Source organism: Macrotis lagotis, chromosome 2 (assembly GCF_037893015.1).
Source record: "Macrotis lagotis isolate mMagLag1 chromosome 2, bilby.v1.9.chrom.fasta, whole genome shotgun sequence".
NCBI lineage: Eukaryota > Metazoa > Chordata > Mammalia > Peramelemorphia > Peramelidae > Macrotis > Macrotis lagotis.
The window spans coordinates 151,686,225-151,708,915 of record NC_133659.1 but is presented as its reverse complement, the minus strand read 5'-3'; the positions used below and the strand labels follow the sequence as shown (position 1 = coordinate 151,708,915).

General features: G+C 34.6%; 1 protein-coding gene across 10 annotated transcripts in view; it reads right to left on the bottom strand.

The window, feature by feature from the left end:
• SIPA1L2 (signal induced proliferation associated 1 like 2) overlaps positions 1 to 22,691 on the bottom strand; it is a 253,060-nt gene that overhangs the window by 182,810 nt on the left and 47,559 nt on the right. For 4 of the 10 annotated variants that reach the window (XM_074223005.1, XM_074223010.1, XM_074223006.1 and 1 more), the window contains exon 1: positions 9,158 to 16,718. The gene's annotated coding sequence lies outside the window, so the exon portion shown is untranslated. Of the gene's footprint in view, positions 1 to 9,157; positions 16,721 to 22,691 lie in introns of those variants that run through there. The other 6 variants (XM_074223003.1, XM_074223001.1, XM_074223000.1 and 3 more) reach the window with 4 other exon arrangements.

Genomic DNA, 22,691 nt, shown 5'->3' with positions numbered 1-22,691 from the left:
TTAGAAGGCAGACCTTCATCAGGCTCTAATGCTTACCTGCTGTAGCTTGTAAAGCTGACTAATGAAATCTGTCACCACTTAAAGCAATACACACCCATTTTTATAAAATACAAGTTCAAACCAATTTAGCTACTCTTTATTTCTAAAATTGGTGAGGATTTCAATACATGGGGCAGGATCTATTTTTTTTAAAAAAAATCTCAAATTTATTAACTTTTGGGGATCATAATTAGAAAGAATATTGGATGGAGCTAGGAGCCTTGAATTCAAATACTGACTACAGATATTCACATTAGCAAGTCAGATTCCTCACTCTACAGATGGTGACAATAATACTTAATCTATTTACCTTATAATAAGGGGACTTCCATGAACACTTAATCTTAATTCAATGTAGTGGGAGAAAACTTGGACAAGTTCACCTTTCTCTAGGCCTAATTTTTCTCATGTCTAAAAATGAAGATGCTGAATTAATAAGAACTAATAAGAACAACTTGTTCTCTTTCCCTGCCTTTAAATCTACTTGTTAATTTAGGATATTGTTGATAGGCAAATCAAAAACTACCAAGGTCACATATTAATAACTCTTGAATGATGGAATTTTTACCTGGTTTTTAAAAAATTAAAGAATAATATATATATATATATATATATATATATATATATATATATACACATTATATTTATATTTTTATTTAAACATTTTTCAGTCAGCACTGGCCCACACAAGCCACCAGAGTATATGTTGAACTTGTCATGGTTGTCTATGAGCTGTCAGTTTTCTCTCTACCCAGTGGGTTTGCTCTGGTGGTTCTTCCTATTTTGGCTCCTGCTTTCAGCTCCTGGTCTTTCATAATTGATTCCAGCTTTCTTGCTACTAAACCTCACATTTCTGCTCCCTCTTCAAGAGTTTATGCCTTTCCTATGGAGTCCTCCATCTTGTTGACTCAATCACAGTTCTGCCTGGTTTCTAACAACTCATCTATTTCTTGCTCCATGCAATGCCATACTTCACTAGTACACCAGAACCCTGGCAACTATGCCCCAAAAGGGCTGAATGCTAGCTGCTAGGGGACAGCAAATGCTGTCTTTTAGGATTCAGAAACCAGATTATCTATTTGTTATTGTTTTTGCTATTGTAACTTCCATCAATATTTGATCTAAACTAGGCAAGAGTGGAAGATAGTTATCAGATCATTTCCTAGATGATGGGAATCGAAGTCCCCAAAATTCAGGTAATCTAAAAATTCCACAGAAAAGTAGAAGCCACTCCAGACCTGTCTCCCAGAGCAGCACTAAGTGAATAATAGAACATTATTTCCTCTTGTTCCATTGTCAGTATCCAAAGCCTTTGAGTGCATTTTTGAGGATGGGAGCTAGGATACATATTATGACTTCATATTCTGAGTTGTAACTGTGAATAAGTGATAATGGAGTTATTGTAACCTTATATCAAGTTTTAGGTGCTCTCTTCATATGATGCCTCCAATTATTTTTAAATAATCTGGCAATAGTTGTTCAAGTCTGGGTGCTGGGGGCATGAGGGTTAAGACTGAGACATTTTCATGGAAGGTGGGGGAAAAGGGAAGGAAATGTTGAGAAAGTCTTGTTCTTGAGACCTGGTTACTTCAATATGTATATGTCTATGTATATGATGGATACACACACATGCATATATGTCCATAATGCCCTCTTCCCAGTTAATGCATTTGTTATTTGACCTAGACATGAGGATTCCCTAGATGAGGGAACACACATTGTTAGAGGACAGAGTTTCAACAGCAAAGAAAGAGCTTCACATATCCACTTTCTTTTTCTAGCACTACTAACTATGCATATTTTATCACTTTTTTAAAAGAAGGAAAAGAAATAAAAATTAGCACCCTAACAAACACCTACAAAGCTGCTTTTAGAGGAATAGAAGCACATTGAGAGAGATATGTTAGACATCTGGCATCATCTGTCAAACTGCCAAACTACTGTATTTTTAAGCTCTTCATACTCTTATTTTTAAAAAAAAATAGAATCTGACATTCTTGTGGTGTGCATCAGGATTGTCTTCTTGCGTAGAATTCTTGTCAGATGTGATTCAAGATCTATACAATCTCTGTGCCCTTTATTATAACATCATATTTAAAGGCATATAGTTCACAAGACAAACCATGTGCAATACAGTACACAAATCCACCAAAAACAACAAGATGTACATCCATTACTAACTCACTAGGAAAGCTTCCTTTGACATCATCTAAGGAAACTGACTTCTCTATCCCTAAGTTCACTAAAGTCTCAAAAAAGAAGCCTTCACAATATAACAAAGTCTTGTATATACCCTGTGTATCAATAAGATGGAACCTGGGGGTTCATCAGTGGGGAGAAAAAAAATTCCCAAGATGAAATTCCCTTCACCAAAGCAATTTACAATACACTCACAATTTACATATAGAGTTTTCTATAAACACTAAGAGATGAAGACTCTTGTCAGTCAGAGGAAAACCTATAACTCAGATAATCCAGTCTAAAGCCAGCCCCTCATTCCCATCCTCCACCCACATAGTATCTTTACATCTTACATGGAGGGTTTATTGAATTAAAGGACAGAAAATGCAAGAGAGTGACTGTTTGCTAATAGAAGAGATTCCATCATCCAAATAGCTTTTCATTGATGTTATTAAAAAGGAAAACTTCCAAAAAATAAGATGTTACAGTTACAAGATAATAAGATGATCAAATTCATGCAGGTGGTGGTGGGGAAGCAGCAAGAAAAAGAGAAATGCAAGTCTTATTGGCTGTTTATGACAATAATTGCAAATTAGATGGAAAATAAAATTTCTCATGTGCTCAAGATGGCATAAGCTTGAGAAATGGAGATGCTTTTATGTTTACTGATCCAATAAATTATTTTAGCACCTCCTTGCTTCTAGGCAGTCCTCAATAGCAGTTATTTTTCAGACAAAATAAAGGGAATATAGATAACTGCAATGGGGGGAAAGTCTAAGGAAGGTTTAGTGAACCTGGCTGATTGTTATTGCCCAAAAATGTTAGATTTGTAATCCTAAATTATTTAGCATCTACTATCCCTTCATATTCAATTATTCTATAAATATGCAGAATTAAAATTCTAGATAAATATTTCTCTGAGGGGTATGGAGCGAGGGAGGGAGAGAGAGCGAGAGAGAGAGAGAGAGAGAGAGAGAGAGAGAGAGAGAGAGAGAGATTTCAATAATAAGAGATTTAGTAGCTACTCAGAATCAATTCATCCTCCTTCCCCTAAGCATTTATGAGAAAAAGACGAAGGCAGAAATAGCTACCTAGAACTGAATTTAATTCAAAATATTTGTCATACCATTGAAAATGAACAGATTTCATAATACAGTCAATCAAATTAATTTTAGGTTTGTTTTGTTATTTTTTAATGGAATCTTGTGGCTTTCATGTCATCCTGTCTGAAGTGGAGCTTGGGAGAAGAACAACCAAAGATTCTTTAGTCTTCTTTGTACTATTTAAAGACAAACATACTGCTATCCTAACCATCTTGAAAGCTGAAAAAAAATAATTAACTTCAATTTCATCCACACTAGGCTATATCCAGCCTAGTATGCTCTAAAGCCAACCCTAATTACCTAAAGTAAATGCTTGTCCAGTGATGTAGATATTTGACTTTTGGGTGAAAAGCTAATGTTAATTTGACTATTGTTACTTAATAAATGTTGCTTCTATGAAACTTTTCATTGATACTTTACCCCAAAGGAAATCACTTAATAAAAAAAAATGGAAAGAAAATAAGCTCCTGCTAAGTTCACATTCACTATGGGTTATATGGAAGAACTGCAATTGTTTTTAAGCTCCTAAATGAATGATGTCAACATCTTTTCATTTAAAGAGAGATGCATGTTTAAAGGATAAGTGTTCTTAACCTAAGGTCCATGAAGTTAAGAAGCTTTTTTTAATATTGATATGTATTTTAATGTTTTCTTTGTAATCTTGGGTATTTTATAATATCCATTTAAAAATAATATCCTCAAAAGTGTTTCAGTGGCTCCACTATATGTATATAGCAAAAGGATCGATGAAACACACAAAAAGTTAAAGAACCTTGATAAAAGAGCTGCTTTGTGTATGATCCCTATTTGGACTCACAATGGGGAAAGTAGACAGATTCACAAGAAGTTGATCCTCCCAACCAATTAAAGCAAATTCTCTGGAATTTCAACAAGTGGATGGAAGAACAACTTGTCACTGGATTGTTTAAGAAAATTCCTAGAGGGCAGAGCCAAGATGGTGGAAGAGAGGCAGGTACTCACCTGAAATCTAGCAAATTCTCCTCCAAACAACTTTAAAATAACTCCTCAAATTGAATTTGGGAAGAGTAGAATTACCAAAAGGTTAGGGTCTAAATACCAGTCTTACCATTGCCCCACACAAGTATCACAGGTCTCTAGTAATTAAGCTTCCCTCCCCTGCTATGGTAGCAATGTTACTGTTTACTAACATTGCCAAGGAGAAATGGAAGTATCAAATGATGAAGTTATCTGCTTAAGTTTACACTCCAAGTTCATGGCCAAACCAGAAAGAAAATCCTTAGTTATAATGCCCTCCTCTCAACCATGATGTCGATATAATGGCTAGAGACTTCAAATGATGAAGTGGCCCTGGAGTCAGGAGGACCTGAGTTCAAATCCAGCCTCAGACACTTAATAATTACCTAGCCGTGTGGCCTGGGCAAGCCACTTAACCCCATTGCCTTTCAAAAAAAAAAAAAAAACTAAAAAAAAAAAGAAATGATGGACTTTACAGAGAAATCTCTATCACTAAAGAACCAGATGTTAGGCTTAAAGAACACTGCCCCACCCAATCACTTACCCACCTCCCTCATAAACACATATACAAAGGTGAGGAATTTGACCTCCCATACTTGGAAAACCATAAGCAAGAATATCTAACATAGGCAAAGAGAAAGATTTTCCCACCTTAGGAGACTGGGGATGTCTAAGTCAAGTCTGTGACACTGAAGAATATTATTACAGTGGGGTTTTCAGGACTGGGGAAAAGAACAGTTATATTCAGACCAATGTAGCATCTAAAATATGATTCCACAGAGTCAATGCACAACCTTTGGCATGATAATAAAGGCTTGTCTTCTGAGTTGATCAGCCATGTACAGTGGAAAGAGCATTAGATTTCAAGACCAAACTCTGACCTTAATAGCTTACTAGCTTGGGGAAGGCAACAAACCTTTTAAAGAATCAAATTTCTCATTAGTAAAATAGGGACAATTACATATATACCTATAATTCACAGAATTATTGTTAACAATTGAATACAATTATATATGAAAGAATGTCTGGTAAAATATAAAGCGTCATATAAATATTAAGTTACTACTAGTTATATACTATTTTTTCAACTGACAAGACCCTTTAATGGTAAGAAACCAAAAGTATTTTAAATAAAAGATAATATTATGCATATATATATATATAGGTATTTAAAAGGGCTCACATTTCAAATCTTAGTTCTCATCATTTCAGTTTTTATCAAAATTGACCCTTTCTTTTGATCCCCTGAGGAAAATTCTTTCAAAAAAAAAAAAACAGAATTCATGAGCAGAAAAAAAAAGATATAAAGGTGTTGTTATATTAGAAGCAGGTCATTTACTCTTTGTAGAGAGAAGTGGATAGAAAGATGAGTATCAGATACCTGTTCAGCAAGCATGCAATACTACTTACTTAGTCACCCAATTACTGCTACAAAAACAATTATTCATTACATAGGTTCCGTGTCTGATCAAGGCAGCATTACAAGGGTCTCTTTAGTATGTTTCTTTAAGGTGATTAGGATATTCTTTGTGTGGACATATTCCCACTGTGAAGCATCTCCCAAGGAGGTCAAAGACAAGAAGGAAAGATCCCATATATATCAAAATAAATATTCCTGTTCCCTATCATTTCCTCCTTTCACTAGAGAGATTCCCAGGTCTCATTGTCATTCTTATTCCATTAACCTCTTTCTTTGTCCATTTGTGCACTATTTATCCAATTTCCAAAATTGTGCCAAACTAACTAAGGCAGTTACCATATGAGTATTCATGTTGTTGTCATTTTTTTTTAGTTTTTGCAAGGCAATGGGGTTAAGTGGCTTGCCCAAGGCCACACGGCTAGGTAATTATTAAGTGTCTGAGGCCTCATTTGAACTCAGGTACTCCTGACTCCAGGGCCAGTGCTCTATCCACTGCACCACCTAGCCACCCCACCCCACCCCACCCCGCCGCTGTTGTCATTCATCTTTGTTTGCTTTGGAGTCCTCTTTACTCTTAACTTCCAAATTCATCCTCTTTCAAGAAGCGCAGAAACCTCTCAAAACCTCTCAAAAAACAAAAAACAGTCTACAGTAGATTGGCTCCAATGTCAACTTTAATATTTCTTACCAGTGTAATCTGAGCATCCAGTTTTCTGTAATATGGAAAAATATTTGGTATCCTTGCCTCATGGGGTTGGCACAAGGAATTACTATGATATTGTATGTATAATCTTTAACCAGAAAGTGATATATAAAGTCATAAGATTCAGTCAGTCAGTGCAAGGAGGATAGTTTATTTTACTCAGGACAATGAGTTTTGCAATTGACCCCATGCTCATCTACAGAAAATCTTGTAAAACAGCAAACTACCATTACACCTATAATCTTCCTCAGTATCCAAAATAATGTTCCTGGTATTTTTCTATACATTCCTCTGTATTCAAGACTTAGTAATTACAAAGTTTTATTATATGGTATACAATAGTATATAGTGGTCATACAAATTGCTGGTTGAATATCTAGAAAACTGAGTAAACATTTTACTGACATGAACCAAGTAAAAAATAAAAGCATAAAGATAATGGCATAAAATGGAGGGAGGGGGAAAACAGAGAGAGAAAGTGTCTGTGTGTGTTGTGTGTGTGTTTGTATGTGTGTGTATGAGAGAGAGAGAGAGAGAGAGAGAGAGAAATCATACAGCAGAGACTCAACAGGTAAGAGAATTTCAAAAGATGGAAGAACCCTAGAGAATCATTTCAATAAACAAAATAGCTGAATTCCCCAGTGAAATCAACTCCAAAAACAATAGATCAGAATTTCAAGGGATTCTATCATAGGTCTCTTTTTCTCTTCTAAAAAATTTGTTTAGAAATGAAGTAAGAATATTCCTTCCACTATTCAGTTTTTCATAAAATTGACATCACTAAACCATACATTATCTTTGTTTGACACTTATTAAATAGATGGAGCAAAGAAAACACTACAGCTTATTCAAAGTATTTCTTGAAAAGTATGATTACATGATCACAATCTTTTTTCAGAGCATACAATACTGGAATTGATTTGGGGATTTCCAAAAGGAAGCTGTAAACCTTTATGACATTGTAAGAAAAAAAAATAGTTACTATAGATTCACCGTTTAGTAAATCAATTTCTCAATATCACCAGGCAAGACAGAGAGACCAAATTTTTCATCAGACTAGTATGTCTACCAGTCTCAAGTCTATTGCTTAGTACAAGCCTACTATGGGAAATACAATACTACTTTGGCAAGCTTTGCCACTTTATACCATGAGGACCACAATGATACCCCACCCTTCTCTCACTATGTTACAGTCTAAAACAAGTATATCATTACAGCTTGCATCTATCATTTACTATTCAAGATCTGTCTCTCAATGTTTCCAAAAATATAGAACTCAACATTTTGATTATTTCAACAGTTTAAAAAGCCTTTTATAATTCCATACCTTAAAAATACACATTAATATCATCTCATTTGTAAAAGTTTCCTGAAAATTTGTATGCAAACCAAATTTCATTAAATCAACTTCCAAATTCTTTTGCTTCTTGAAGTCCTCCTTTGATATGGCCTTTCTTAAAGTAAAACCCCACCAAAAGTGAAACAGTTCACCCATTTTTAAAGCAGATTAGAATTGCTGAGGATTTTTTTAAGGTGACTAGGATAGTCATAAACCATGGACAGATTCCAACTGTGCAACATACCCCAAGGAGGTCAAAGACAAGAAGGAAAGATCCCATATATATCAACAATTGAGAACTTTGCTTTTTATGCTAGCAAACAACTGGGAAGAAAAAAGTTGATAATTCTTCAGTCAGGGAATGGCTGAGAAAGCTGCCACACATGACTGCTGTACTGCAAGAAATGATGAATAGTATGAATTCAAAGCAGCATGGGAAAACTTACATGGAATGATGCATAACAGAACCAGAAATGTATACACTAGCATGACAATAAGGCAAATGAAAAGAGCAACTGAAAATTGAACAAAATAATTATAATAAAACAGCTTGGCCCTTCTTCACAGAGGTGTGAACTAACAGGTGTGGAACACCTTATCTATATCAAATTCAGTTTATATATGGGTTATTTTTGCTGAACTAACTGATTTTCCTCTTTTTTTTGTTTATTACTTGTTACAAGGGTTGGCTTCCTGGGTCCAGAAGAGAAGAAAAATTTATTTGCAAATGAAAGTGATGTTAAAAACAAAAGCTCTTTTTTATGTATTGATGTGCCCATCTCATTTTTATTTCAAATATTTTGTTGAGAAGTCTACTTCTATCTGACAATTGCCTCCTACTTACAGCCCTTTTTGATTTCTGGAGCTGGCTATGTGACCCAGAGGATAGAGAATTGGGTCTGGAAATTGGAAGACCTGAGGTCAAATCTTGTTAATACACTTACTAGCTCTGTGACCTTAGGCAAATCACTTAACTTTTGTCCGCCTCAGTTAATTCATCTGTAAAATGGGGTTAATAAGAATAACTACCTCCCAGAATTGTTGTGAAGCTCAAATGAAATGACAATTATAAAAACACAGTGCCTGACAAAGAATAAGTGATCCATAGTGATAGTTACTACTATTATAATTAATCATCTAAGAGTATATGCAACATTCCTAAACTTTTTTTCCCCAACTCTGCAAAGAAAGGAGGGAAGAAAAGTCAATCTACAAAATTATAAAGAACAGGCAAGATTAAATAGTTCAGGAATTTTGAAAAGGGAATGGAAACAATCCAGAAGTTCTCATAAACCCATTTCTAAAGAAGTCTTCTGTTACCCATCCCCTGAGTAGATATCTATGAATGAATCACTTGCCTTCCTGGAGAAGCCTACCTTGTATGGAAATGGAAATGGAATGTCTTCAGGGTCTGATCCTCATTCCAATATAAAGGAGAAACCTGCAAGAACAGAATGGCACACAAGTGTTACAGTAATATAATTCCATGTTTATTTTAATATTGAATTCTGTTAAGATAAAATTACTTTCATATAAATTTTGGAAAAACATATAAGCAAGACCAACTTGGTACCTAATGTTCTATTTGAACAAAAGGACAAACATAAATTAAAATATCAGATTTTCAAGGGATCTTACAGAAAAATAATGATAATCATCATTGTAATGATAACAACAATAATATTCAAGCTGCAGCAATAGACTTACAAGTCTATTGGCTTCCTCCTCAAGCACAACAAAGCTCAACTTTTGATCTAGCCTTCAAAAAAAGACACATCAGGATTCAGGAATCACTACTTTCCAAGGTATTAGTAATATTGAACTTTTGGAGAGTCCTAGATGTTATAAAATTGTTTGGGTGTCCCCACCCTTACCACACCCCTTGCCATATTGAGTTAGAATTGTTATTCCTTACTACCTATCCAGTGGTACTAATTCTGTAAAATCAATAAGAACTAACCCCTTTGCTACTGCCTGAACACATTTAACAGATAAGGTTTGGTTTCTCACCCAAATTGGACTAATTAACACTGTAAGTCTGCCTACACTCTCTGTTTTAAATGGCTCTCTTTTCACAACCAGGTCTGATGTTAAACTCCCTCAAATTTTCAAATATTTAAAACCCTGAAAATGATATTTCATTAACAAAATACACATTCTGACCTTAAAATATTTCATTAAGTTTTTTATTTGGAGATGAATGGTGGGGCCCTCACCACTACCCCACCACTCTCCCTTCCCTCCAGGTAGTAAGAAGATCAAATGTTCTGCATTAATTAGGTATCAGCTTTCTGTTTTTTTCCCTATTTCACTATTCTATGCTGATATATCTTAAAGTTCTAAACTTGAAATTTTGGAAATAAAATCTCTGATTAAAACAATAACTGTTAGTGTGTGTTTTTTTTCATTTAATTTCCCATATCTAGAAGTTGCACTTCATTAAGCTGTAATATGCCCAACACAATAGATTCAACTTTGTAAAAGGCACTTTTCCTTCCTTTGATAGAGCAAACATCCTGTAAATAACTAATTTCCCACTCTTTTAACTGATTGCTTTTTGTTTACTGACAGGAAAGGAAATAGCAGATTCTCTATTAAGAAGTCAGAACTAGAAAGTTTTGTTTAATTTCCAAATGTGCAGGTAGTTTATATAAGGCAACTAGCTATTTTCTTCTGCTATATATTTGCCTCTAGAAAAGAGGAGGGGGGTAGTTTTCAACTTGGAAAAGCCAACACAAACAACAGCAAAAAATTTAGATGCCACCATATTATTACAAAAGGAAAAGAGTTCATTTATGTCAGTAGGAAGCTCCAAGCCTTAGATACTAAAATCCTGTCATCTAAACTCTTATGTCTATTCATCACAAAAGGAAGCTGTGTGTGAAGACCAAACCTTTTTGGAAACAAGGATCTAATTCTTTGTTCTTATCAATATAGAAATATATCTATATCTGTATCTATCTATATTAGATATATAGAGCATCTCTTTTTCCAAATGGGAGAAAAAGGAGATCTGAGGAAGAAAACTCAAAAATGTTTATTTACAAAGAGAAAAAATTACAAAATCATCAAAATGCTCAACTTTCTCAAGATTTTTAATCTGTGTTTAACTCTATGCATGAGAAATATGTACCCATTTGACAATCTGGGCAAGTTTGTGGATTCCTTCTCATAATAATATTTTAAATGTATAAAATAAAATACACAAGATTGCAAGGGAAACCAATGGTCATGAAATGGTTATCAAAGGTTTAATAAACAAATTTATGGACTCCAAGTTTCGAGTGCAGATTAGGATGGTTCTTAAGTAATATGATATTTTTGCTTAAATCAGTTATCCAACTCTCTTGAGGAAATAAAAACAATTTTATTTTATTTAAGAGAGCATTTCCCATTGTGAAAACATAAGATCTTATGCTTGACTGTCTCTTCATAGCACAATAATAGTTCTAAGGCAAATAAAACATCACCATTTAAATTGTACAGAAGGTAAGAACAAGCTTTTCTTTCTTACGGGACATCATATCCCCTATTTGAAAATGAAATCTTAGATCATTAGTTATACCACACACTCTAGATCAAGAAATTCTAACATTGAAAGCTGACATAGCTTAGCATAACAGGAATCAGAGAGAGCGGGATTCAGATTTGGTCTCCCAAGATTCATTCTTGGTTCAATCCACTTCATCTCCCACTGCCTCAAGAAACTATGGATGATTATAAATCACAGATGAGTTAATGATAGCCTTACATCTCATATGGAACCTTGATCTATATCCACTAAGAAAGCTTTCTCTGATATCCTATTTCTCAAGTAATGCAATTTCTATCGTGTATGTGTGTGTATATATATAATATAAGTATATATATAATATATATATATAAACATTTACCATGTTTTACTTATACTGTATACTCTGGAAAAGTCACTTTAAATCTAGGCCTCAGTTTCCCCACCTGAAAAAAATGAAAGGACTAGGTACTCTAGGTTCTCTTCCAGTTCCAAAAGTCTGAGATTCTGTAACTATGCTGTGACTATAAATAGGGAGCACTCATTTAATTTTTTGATCTAGTAGGAATCCTCAAGAGAGCTAAGCAGCTAAATATTATTCTGAAGACCAACTGAATTCATGAGTAGCCAAAATTCATACCATCAAATTCAAGAAAATATATTTGAAACCAGACCACTTGACAATACACAAATTCTATTCCCATTTGACAACTAATCATAGTTTGTTGACTAGTTAACAAGTAGTGGATAAAACAATCCATAAGAGAAAAAAATTTAAATCAGAATAATTGTCTTCTTAACTAAATCCATAGGAATATATCAAGTTGTAATTACATCTCCCCTCCCAAAAAAGAAAAAAAGGGGAGGGGGAGATGTTGGTGTGACTGGTTTTTCCTCCAATTAAAAGAGTCACATTTAATGCATGTATCTAAATCATGGATGAGATGTCAGCCTGAATCACCAAACATATTTACAAATTTTGAGTAAACCATTATCTAGTTTCAAGAGTCTCTTTCAACAGTGAATTATACACCACTTTTGTGTAATGTCTAATTCTCAACAATAGTTAAGTACTTGGGCTTCAACATACACATTTACTTTGCAATTTCATATGGCTATTTATATCACAAGGAGAACAAGGATGGAATGCAGGCAGAGAGCCATAACAACAGTCTAATTCCTCTTTCTATATTTTTTTTAAAGCATGGTGGGAATATTGATAGTAGTATGAGGTAAGAAAGATAACTGGATATATAGGCAGGCTCTTTCCAAAGCTAGCTTCTTTTAAATGCTTTGTTTTTGTTTGGGTTTGGTTTTTTGGGTTTTTTTTTTTTTTTTTGGTTAGCTCATTAGCTAAATGAAAGGAAATAGATTTGTAGGGAAAGGTTAGAAATGTGGACTTTGCATAGACTCCCATAGGTGACTGGCTAATGTCTTCTTAGCATGCTGGCAGAAGATGGTGGAATGAGTTGGTCTTTCCCATGTAAGGATACAAACCATATTAATGATGCCTTTGTTCTCCGTTTAACTCTAACCATTCCCACACCCAACATCATCATAGTCATCATTCTATAAACTTTTAGATGAGCAACAAATAGTGTTCCTGCTTGGGGCCCATGCTTTCAGGATTACTGACTGCTTTACCCTGGTCCATGGCTTTAAACAGGGTATCGTTTGAGTCTAATTAATGAAAGAGTATGTTGTGAGATTGGTAAAATAGAGAGAAGAAAAAAATAAAAATTAAATTAAAAATCTTGTTTTCACATCAGGGCAGTATATCCATGCAAATCAGAGGTACATACTTCAAGATCAGAGAATTTTGCAGGAAAAAAACTTCACCAGGATAAGCTAATAAATTCCTACTATTTTCCACCCAAGAAGTAGGTAAGTAGGTTCGAAAGAAGTTTCTTGGCATCGTTTCTGCAATTTATAGTTCCACAACTGAGGTGTCAAATGCTTTAGTCCTGGTCGAAAACACTGCCCATTAAGGCACTTGGGAAATAATTAACAAAATAAGTAAAAACACAATAAAACAATGTATTTTTGTGGTTTTCTGAGTCAACAACTGCCTTTATGTATGTTTTGGTGACCCCCTTATTTCTATTTGGGTAAGACAGAATATGCATGGAGAAGTAAAAGGTAATTTGTTATGGGTAAGAATCGTGACCAAGTAAGGGGCTTGTTAAAGCCTTCTGGAAAAAATGGCGCCTGAGCTAAACATCAAAAATATGTGGTAACTCTGAAAGGTAGAGGTAAACAGTAAATATATTCCAAGTTATGGTGGAGAATGGCCTAAGTGAAGTCACCCAGCAAAGTTGAAATGAAATTAGAGAATAGCTAATGGTCCAGCTTGGCTACAATATGGGATATATTAAAAAGAACTAAAATTATGAAGTCTGAAAAAGAACTGAAGTCAAATTGTAGAGTTTTACATAAAGATTATAGAGCTTTTATTTTACCCAATAAAACAGTGGCTTTCAAAATCTGTTGTCACAGAACCCCATTATAATCTTAAAAATTATTTATGATTCCTCCCCCAAAGTTTCTATTTATATAGTTATATCCATCAATATTCAAATCAGCATAAAAATAGTTTGATTTCACAGATTCAGATACTGCCATCCTACCCACCCACCCAGCACTCCCAGGTCTAAACCCTGGACTACATTTTGAAAATTACTAATACGGAAAATATAAAGTCACTAGACACATCAATCAAAGGAAGTGACACCATCAGACCTGAACCTTCTAAATGGGAAGCAAGGAGATCTGGAGTCAGAAAGACCGGAGCTCTTTGGCCTCAGACAAGTTGCATGAGCCTGGACAAGTCACTTAACTACAGCCTAAATCTATTTCCTCATCTGTAAAACAGAGATAATAATAGCACCAAGCTCACAGGGTTGTAATTAGGATCAAATGAGATATTTGTAAAAAGATTAACAGCACCAGGAACATACCATAAATCCTTATTCCTTCTGTCCTAATTTCCTTCCTTCCCAGAAACCCTGGTGTCTTTAAAAGACTCAGCACTTACTCTAGAGTATAAACCTATAGGCACATAAAGAAGGTAGAGATATCTAAGATAAGACTTATAGCTAGGGTCATCCCTTTTCCTATGCCTTTCTCTTAGTCTGCTAGGTGCTGTAAAAAATAAATGCCAGATTAAACATTCAGGCAGGAATTTATTCAATTGGCACAAAGCAGGCATTAGTATTAGTAGTACAACTACTACCACTACCTCCTTCTTCCTCTCTCCTCCTCCCCCCTCTTCCTCTTCTTTTCCTTCTTCTTTCTTCTCCTCCATTCTTCTTTCTTCTCCTTTCTTCTTCTTTCTTCTCTTTTTTCTTTCTTCTCCTTCCTTCTTCTTTCTTCTCCTCCTCCTTTTCTTCTTCTTCTTTCTTCTATCTGTACCTACCAGGAGCATTTGCACTCATCCACCTGTGTCTCATTTCCTCCTCTCTAGCTCCAATCGGGTACACCAAAATTCAAGTGGGAGCCTTTGTCTTAAGGTTGCTGGAACCTAAAAACAAATAACTCCCCTGTGCCAGATACTATCTTAGAACAAGGATCTTCTCTCATCCTGGGAAAGTCTCCTGGACTCAGGGTCTCAGACACCCATTTAGCTCAATTCATCAGACAAACTCAAAAATATCAGTATAGCTCATTGTGCTTTGCTAAACCACATTATTTTCTCAGCACCCATAGTTTGTCTTCTTTGTTATTGTGAATACGACTAAGCAGACATGTATTAAATGTAAAATATATACCAGCCTCACCTATCATCTCTTTAGTCACCTACCTCCAACAAAGGGAGGGTATGACTATTTGAATAAGTTCTTTCATTTCCATAATAGACTATATTACCCATTCGGATTAAACATTTTTTAAAATCCACAAGAACTGTACTACAGTGAATAAATGCTGATGGAAATAGTAGTGGATGAAGACCTGTCCTCATCTCAGCAGAACAGAATGAAAGCTGATCAAAGTTAAGGAGTCCTATGTCCATGGTAAGAGTATTTTGTGAATTCAACCATAAGACAAAAAATAACAAAGGAAAGGAAAAAGGATAAACTATCTCAAGATGGACCAAAACAGCAGCAATTCTATGTGAGTTGAATTTTGAAGGAAAATACAATCAGCATACTATAATCTCATAGCCTTAAAATTTTTTAAAGTGCTTATATACCTAATAATCATCAATTTCTGATATTTTAAACATCAAAATACATTTTTAAGTTAAAAAATACAAAAAAGAACATTTTATTAACAAACATTAACCTAGTTCTAGACATAGGATTAAAACTTAAAGAAATCTCAGTTGAACTTCCTCAGACACTTGTGAAACTCTAGACAAGTTTTTCTCAACTGAAAATTGGGAATAATAATAGCCCCTACTTTCCAAAACTCTTGCAAGGATCAAATAAGGTAATATTTACAAAGCAGCTAGCACAGTGCTTGAAATACATCAGTATTCCCGATTCTGTAATAAGTGGCATCTTGTCTGAACCTTCGGGCACCCATTTGAGGTTTTCTCAATCTCAATAGAAATACTGGAATGGATTGTCATTTCCTGCTCCAGATCAGAAACTGAGGCAAACAGGGTGAAGTGACTTGTCCAGGGTCACCTAGCCAGCAAGTTGACTGAAGTTGGGTTTGAACTTAGGAAGATGAGTCTTCCTGACTTCAGGTCCAGCATTCTGTCTACTGAACCACTTACCCACTTGCCCCCTTTCTCCTATTAACAAGAAATTTACCACAGGGTAACCTAAAGAGCATAAATGCCGATGGAAATAGTGGTAGATGAAGCAAAACATTTCAAAAGTATCTAAAAGTCAATTAATAAAGAAGTACCCAGAAAGGACTCTCAATTTACTTATTGAATTACATCCAGTTACTTTCTCAGTGGTCATTTCCCTGCTGAGAAATGACAAGACCTTAAAACAAACAAACAAAATCCACTAAAAAATATAGACATTGTATTGCTATTTTAAAGTTCTAAGTTTTCATGGGAAAGCATAAATATTTACTTTGGCAGTAATACAAAGTTTAATGAATGAAAGTATCTAAAATCTAACTCTAAAGTATTTAAAGGCAGTTGGATTTTAACATTTCACTACCAATTTATGCCAGGGAGAACTCTTTTTCAATCTGATAGTCATCAAGTTTGACAAATTTCTGGAGGCTGAAATAGAACTTAATTATCTTTTCCTAAAGATTTTTCTCTCTTTGAATTTTTCCTATTACTATCTAATTTCAGGGAGAATTGTCTTAAGTTTAATTCTAACAACTCTTTAGTGCAAAAAAAATCAAGAAAACCAATGTATCTATGTAATTCTATAATATAAATGATAACTACTCATAAAATTAACTACAAATTCTATTTAGAAATTTTACCTCAGTTCTATAAAGGTTGAGGATAGAAACATCAAAAAATACAGAAGAAAAAGATGGGAACAGAGTTACTGAGAACTAGAGAATGCTAGTGACAAAATATAAATCATTACAAACTAATTCAAGTAAATGAATAAAATCACTGGACTTTCCATTTATTTCAATGAGCCATTAAAAAAGTATATTATGATTTTCTCTTAAGACAGATAAATAAAAAAATCTACTCAAGAGGAACTGAATTTTGGTTCTACTAGCATTCTTTTAAATCCTTTACCCTAATTATATTAATCAAGATATCAAATTCACTAAAGCACTGTCTGTCATCCACTATCCTTAACAGAACAGAATCATATTGTGGAAAGGGCAATTGTAAGGTTCACTACTCCTTACCTCTACTTCTTGATTGATCCCTAGTTTCCCTAAAAGTTCAGCTCAAACAATGGATAATCAAAATTTCAGGAATACTAGCAAGGTTACCCTTAGAATTCCCCCACCACCACCAACTGATAACATCCCTCACTGGCCAGAGTATTTATTTTCTATATGCTTATTGGGATCATCGCATTTTTGTCTTCATTAGTACCTACACAGTGCCTCGCTTGGTAATTGGTTGACTCCCTTTCTAAGTTTATATGATAACCCAAATGGATGATATTGCCAATTAATTACAAAAATACAAAATAAAACATGTTGCATATTTATTCACAGGGCAAAAGAGAACAATGAATGGTGGTAAACGATAGTGAATAACTGTAAATGAGAAACAGGATGTCAGACCTGTTTCAATATTGACCGAGGAGGAATCCTTTTACTTAGTCTCTTCTTAAGTTTTCTATAAATTAACATCTTCTCAAGTTTCCCATAAATTCAAGATCAAAATACTCTGAATACAAATGATAAATTATAAATGGGACCAGTTCTGACCTCAACTTAGGCTACAACTCATCCGGAATATCAGAAGATGGGGCTGGCTAGTCTACAATGATTTGTAAGGGAACTCAAAAATTGCAAAATCTCTTTTTTACAGGATTGTAGAGTCCTCCTTTAGTCTGACCACGATACAATTTTGCAATATTTCACTTTGGCTTTAGTTTTGCTTGCTCCCTTAAATCTTTGATGTAGCCTAGATAGAAAACAGAAAGTCTTAGTTCAAATTCAGCCTCAGATACTATTTGTAAGACCCTAGGAAAGTCACTTAATCCCTTTTTCAGTTTCTTCAACTCCAAAATGGGCATAATCATATCACCTACCTCACAAGGTTGCTGTGCAGAACAAATGATATTTGTGAAGTGGTTACCATAGTAGGCACAATATGATGAATTCAAACTTGTTTCCTGTCTTTCAAAAGAACTTATTAAAGACCCAGAACTCTTGGGGCTATCTGCAATGGAGAATACCATCTGTATCCAGAGAAAGAATTGTGGAGTTTGAACAAAGACCAAGGACTATTACCTTTAATTTAGGGGAAAAAAACCTGATATCTTATTACATAATCTTGCTATCTCTTATATTCTATTTTTCTTCCTTAAGGATATGATTTCTCTCTCATCACATTCAATTTGGATCAGTGTATACCATGGAAACAATGTAAAGACTGGCAAACTGCCTTCTGTGGAGGGGGGGATTAAGATTAGGGGAAAATTTGTAAAACTCAAAATAAATAAAATCTTAAAAAAAAAGATCCAGAATTTCCAACTTGCTCAGAATCATGTGCAACAAAACCTCTGAGATTATTCCAGAAGACTCCCAGGCACTGCATCTTTAGTGAAGCTCATTAATCATAAAACTGGTCTATTTTCCATCAGAATCAAATGCTTTCCATTTGTATCCTCACTTTACTTTCTGTTGTTGTAACAGTTTCATCAATGGCAATTTAAAGTAAACCCAGTATTTAATAGGAAAGAAAAGAATTTCCTACCAGTAAGAAATTTGGTAAGCTTAGTATCAGGATCACTGGAGCAAAGGCCTGCATCTTATCTTTGTTGCACTCAAGAGAATTCCAAAGCTAGTCTGATCCAGTCACCTAATGTTATAGAGGAGACTGGATCTAGAGAAAAAGCAATTATAAAGCTAGTACAGAGGGCCCACATATTTTAATTCTTATTTTAGTGTTCTTTTTCCACTGTATAATCTAAATGCTAAATTTAGTTCATATTAAGGTTTTCCATGTAACCTTATCACCAGGAATACTAGGTTTTTCCTCCCTGATAATCTAATTTCAAAAAAACTCCTTTAGGATGTCTCACTACAAAACCACACCAAAAATAAAAATAAAAATTTAGTAAGTCCACTGTAAAAGAGTAATACTTCCTCTTAAAGGAATGAAGAAAAGGAGAGTATGTTATCAAATAAACACTAAACAATCTTAGAAAGGGTGAAATCTACAAGTTTTCCATGTAGAAAATACAATTAACTACTAAGGATAAGAGTTGGAGGAAAGATTATAGGAGTCCTTATATTTGAGAGCAAAGAAGATAGGAAGTTGGGAGTAGTGCTTCTTTGATTATAATTAGTATATTCAACATTCTTACAAATGTGGTATTTCATTGCCGGTGTATTTGAGTACAGAACTCCAAGAAAATAATGCAAGAAAATCAAAATCATCAACATCATTAGAGTTGCTTTTAATAATAGTCCAGAGCCCTAAATGAATATATCATCTGCAAATGGTAATTGCTAATATCTAGTCAAACAGAATTGAGTAGGAGGATTTACTAAAATAAAAGGCAAGACTTTATCTATTGTGAGAGGAAAATATAATGATAATACTCAAAGGTCATCTAGTACAACCCTCTCATTTTGTGGATGACAGAACAAGCTAGGAAAAATTAATTTTTTTATACTTAATGCTCTTCATCCTCTTCCAATCCAAGAAAAAAGTTCTTTTAAGTTACAATGTGAGTCAATATAAATAAGGACCCAATAACCACTTGTGAGATTAACCCCTACTGGTTTTCCCCTACTTCATATCATTCTTAATACTTAATCCCAATTCTGTCTGCTCAACAGACAGCAATTTTCCACTTACATATTGCTGATGCTGACTGGGATAAAAAAAAGCCAGCTTCGATATTGGTGAAGAGAACTGGTCTGGGAGGTAAAAGGTCATGGCCCACTCCAACCAAAGAAGACAATGTAAGAGCTGGGCATGAGTGAATCCCTCATAAGGGTCAAATCAACCACACCATGTCAGCTGGAAAACATGGCAAACACCTACCAGGGTAGCACAGGGGTCAGGTCATCTATATAGATGTCTTTCTTCAGACTCATGGGTTTGGCTTTTGAATGTTAGCATTTTCTACAGGTCTTTTGTCATATTTCTGTAAATTTTTAAGTTCTTGTGCTAGTGTATGGTTTCTCTATGGGGGGGAGAGAAATAGTCTTCAAAAGTGATATCACATTTAGTAACACATACAGTGGAGAAAGAAATGCTTTAAAAACCTTGACATGGAAAAATTGATCAGGAAAACAATAGATAGTGTCCGATTTCAATCCTAAGAGATTAAAGGTAAGTGTCTACTCATATCCCTTTCAGATGTTTTAATTTAAAAACCAGCATTATGTACTACCAGTACTTCAGAATAAACATTCTGAAGTCACTGGATCATGTTGATAAGATGAGGTCATTCTTTCCAAGTACCCGGTCCTATAATAAATTGTTTTTCAATTTTTACAAACTAAGTACTTGTTTTCTATTTACACTAAATACAACATTGGAAGGAAGAAACAAGCTACTAGAAGGAAGATAGGAAGAGAGAGTATAATTACTCTGTCTCTTTATTTCTGTCCAGCCCACTGATACGAAGGGGAATATTTAGCAGACACACATTTACAGACGCTTACTTCTTGAATTAAAATGGGAAACTACATAGAACAAAGTCATGGACATGGAATAATTAGCAGTGGAGACCATTTTACTTCACAACACACCAGATACAATTACTTTCAGTCCATCTTTAGAGGCAAAAACATTTGAACTGGCAGATTTGAGGAGGACCACCTGCTGCTTGTTTTAAAAAAAATCTTAATTTTGGGGAATGATCATAGCAATCAGAAATATACAAATCTCAAAAAGTAAAGCAGAGTTGACTTAAGAAGATCAAGCATGTGAATTTCAAATCAACTCATTTGCAGAATCTAAACTATGAGATTGAAAAAGTGGTCCAAGAGAAGGGATGGAATTAAGTTGATAAGTAGGTAGAAATGATTTTGAACCTAGAAATTATTTTGAATTAAGTTGATAAGTAGGTAGAAATGATTTTGTTTGCATTTGAACTTGATACTTTTACAGAAAATATAATGGGTAGAAAAAATATATACTCCAGATTGAAGTGAGATGTCTAAAACCAATTATTAAAGAGGCAGGCCCAGAAAGACAGAATTCTGGTCTCTTAACTTAATTACCACCACACTGTCAACTAGACTTGTCTGCCTCCTTCCCATAATTTTTTAACCAGTTAGCCCCAAAATCTCCTCTATCAATCTATGAACTAGGCAAAAACTCATTGCTGGTGCTCTCAAACATATTGATTGTACCAACAGATAAATTATGAAGGCAAATGATTAGTAGGTAATAGGATCACAGAGATGGAGGTAAAAGGAACTTTTGAAGGTCATTCAGCCCATATGCTCCATGCTGCTAGATGGCCAAGTGGAAGACTACAGGAATTGGAATCAGGAAGACCTGAGTTCAATTGTGATATCAGATACTTAGCTGTGTGGTCCTAGGCAAGTCACTTAGCCTCTCTCTGCCTTAGTCTTCTCCTCAACTATGAAATGCTATTGTTATGAGATGCTAACTGCAAAGTAATTATTACAATTTCCTGTATGTGATATAAATACTAGTTGTTATTGTTGCTGTTTATTATTATACAGATGAAGAAAAACTGATGGTAGTGACGATGATGATGATTTTACAGATGAAGAACAATTAAAGCCCAGACCATTTGAGAAATTTGCTCAAGGCAACATAAGTAGCAGGTTCAGAGCTAGTCACTGAGCCCAAATTCCTTTGACTCCAAATTCAATTTTCTTTCCATTGCCTTGTGTCGCTTCCTTAGTTTCTGTCAAGTTATTATAGATCAAAACTTATGAAAAGAAGATAAAAAGATCATAGTATTTATTAACTATCATTGGGCAAGTCATTTCATCCTGTTTGCCTCAATTTTGTCATCTGTAAAATGAGCTAGAGAAGGAAATGGAAAACCATTCTAGTAACTCTTCCGAGAAGACCCCAAATGAGTTCATGAAGAGTCAGACATGACTAATCCACTAAACAAGAAAAACTCTAAATCTAGTGTACCAAAATATGCCCATGGACAACACAAGTAGACATTGGTTATGTCAGATATTAAAAAGGCATATTCATTGAACTCTTAATTAGTATATTAAATAATTAACTATTGTAACTTCAATCATTTAGGAAGCATTTAGGACCTCTTCAACCAGGGGATCCTAAATGTATCTGATATATAGCAGAGGACAATCCAAAGTTCAGAGAATACAGATTCAGTTACAAATTGAAGTCAATCTCCTTTGATTGATTGAATTGATCCAATCTCCTGGATTAGAAGCTTGTCCTAATTAAATCCCAGAGTACAATGGATAATTATTATAATTTCTTAGCATTTTGTGGTTGTATAAAGTACAGCAAAGATATTTTCTTATGTTTCATATTACTACAAAGTTTTGCTGCCCTAGACTTTGAACAAAAATGCTAGCCTTCTTATTAACATTATGGGTCAAAAGGAACTTCTGGAACACTCCTCTGTATTGAACTTTTTTTTTTGCAGAAATAGGGTTCAAAAAGAGAAGGGGGGGGGCTAGGTGTTGCAGTGGACAGAGCACCAGCCCTGGAGTCAGGAGTACCCGAGTTCAAATCCGGCCTCAGACACTTAATAATTCTAGCTGTGTGGGAAAGCCACTTAACACCATTGTCTTGCAAAAACCTTTAAAAAGAGAGAGAAGAGAGACAGCTAATGACAAAAGTCTCATAAACAGATTCC